At 53.1% G+C, this 2,087-nt stretch overlaps 1 protein-coding gene across 1 annotated transcript in view; it reads right to left on the bottom strand.

Annotated features, from left to right (window-relative positions):
- DOCK2 (dedicator of cytokinesis 2) overlaps window positions 1–2,087 on the bottom strand; it is a 526,484-nt gene that overhangs the window by 91,863 nt on the left and 432,534 nt on the right. The gene's annotated exons all lie outside the window — the stretch shown is intronic.

Consider the following 2,087-nt stretch of genomic DNA (forward strand, 5'->3'; position numbering starts at 1 on the left):
TGCCTGGCAGAGGAACGTCCTGGCCGCCATGAGTCCAGCTGCCGCCCAGTCTCCATTGCGTGTGTGTGTGTGTGTGTGTGTGTGTGTGTGTGTGTGTGTTTGTAAACTCCTAGCAGGCAGAGGCTGGATCTCACTCCCGCCAACCACTGTCAACCATTTTTGATTAGCAGAAGCTGGATGTTTATGGAGTGGCTGGTCTCAGGAAAATGCCTACCTGGCCCTCCCTAAGATGGGATGGGAAGTATTGGTGAGCAGGTTATAGCCAGCTCAAGTCATCCTAGGAACCTCTGCGGCACCTGCACCTTCCAGGTGTCCCTTCCAGGGTGGGAAAGCTGCACTGAGAAACTGCTCTCCAGGTCACAACGGCTCCGGCACTTCTGGCCTGCCCTACCTACAGGCCGCTCACTCTCCCACAGCCAGAGAAAGCCCAGGGAGAGAAGGGCTAGGGCGCCCTCGGCAGTAGGTGTAGGGTCCACTGAAACTGCTGCTCTCTTTTGGGAGGTCTAGGAGAGGAGGCGATGATGCACATGATATGTGCGTTTGGCTGCCAACCCAATAGTTGGAGGTTCAAATCCAGCCAGAGGTAGCCTCTTAAGAAATGCCTGGGGATCTGCTTCATAAAAGTCAGCCATTGGGCACTCTGTGAAGCACAGCTCCCCTCTGACACACAGGGGACACTAGAGCATCTACTATGTTGGGTGTTGCCTGTTAGGAGTGCTGGATCTGTGGTCATTAAATGCTGAACTGGATGTTGAACAGAGAAGGCAGTGCATTCTGGATTGGGGAGCACAGGAATCAGACACACACACTGGCTTTGCCATTTTGAATTGTGCAGATGTGAGACATGTGAACATCTGCTTCTGGCATCTCGGTGTCCTCCCTTGCACCGTCACCCTTCTGCATCACCCCTGTGAGCAGGGCCCAGGGCAGCTCTAGGACAGAAGCCAGGAGGGCTACCTTTTCCTGAATCTGCCTTTCCCTTTCCCTGAGGGCTTTTGCACTTGTCCCTAGAGAAGGGGCAACCACTGTGAGGGTTAAGCCCAAACTCTTCCACTTGGCAGATAGTCTTCTCTACGACTTGACCCTGCTCCAGGCTGCATTGTTTTCTCTCCAGTACTTATTGGGATCCTAATCCTAGACTGGTGGATGTCCCTTTGGGACATAGAATTTTCCTTGTTATGTTTGTGAGGTCACACCCAGGCAGGGGGCACCCTAACCCTCGTCTCCTCTGAATTAGAAGAGAGCCATCTAGAACAAAGACATGGACACACAGAGCCCACAGACATCATGGAAGGATCATCTATAAGACAGGGAAGGGCCAGGGTCCCATCCCCCTTCTGCCCCCAAGAAGTGCACACGGCCCGGGTCTGGGTGTGTACCCTGTGCTGCCAGAACTGTGGGCAAATACATGGGCATTTGTGGAAGTCACCTCCTCATAGCACCTAGTACCGCTCCAGCAACCTGGCAAACTAAGACAGAACTCCAACCTTGATTTCCGGGCTCAGTTCGCAAGCTTGCCCTGTGCTTCTGGGTGTCTCCCGAGCACACAGCCATGCTCCGTCTTCGTCTAAAGACAGCCCTGCTCTTTCTGCTCAAGGAGCGTCAACCTTCTGCCCAGCCTCCTTCCTTCAGGAAGCCATTGGCCATTCTCCTCGGCCTCGCGTGATGACCACCTACCATCTCTGCCTCTCTGAGGCTGTCTCCTGCACCTCTGTGACCCCCACACTTAACTTCTACCTGAGCCCCTGGTATCAGATCCTCATTTCCCCCCTCCCTCCCTACCTCACAATCCCTTGGTAATTTATAAATTATTATGTTTTTCATGTCTTACCCTGTCCAATGTCCTCCTTCACCCACCTTTCTGTTGTCCATCCCCCAGGGAGAGGGTTATATAGAGAGCATTCTGATTGGCTCCCCCTTTCTCCCCCACCTTCCCCTTCCACTCCTGGTATCACTAATCTCATTATTGGTCCTGAGGGGTTTATCTGTCCTGAATTCCCTGTTTCCTATTTGTACCAGTGTACATCCTCTGGTCTAGCCGGATGTGTAAGGTAGAAATGGGATCAAGGTAGTGGGGGCGGGAGGAA

The sequence above is a fragment of the Echinops telfairi genome, unplaced genomic scaffold, assembly GCF_000313985.2.
Source record: "Echinops telfairi isolate 266 unplaced genomic scaffold, ASM31398v2 ScPeMD7_7469;HRSCAF=8507_0, whole genome shotgun sequence".
In the NCBI taxonomy this organism is placed as follows: Eukaryota; Metazoa; Chordata; class Mammalia; order Afrosoricida; family Tenrecidae; genus Echinops; species Echinops telfairi.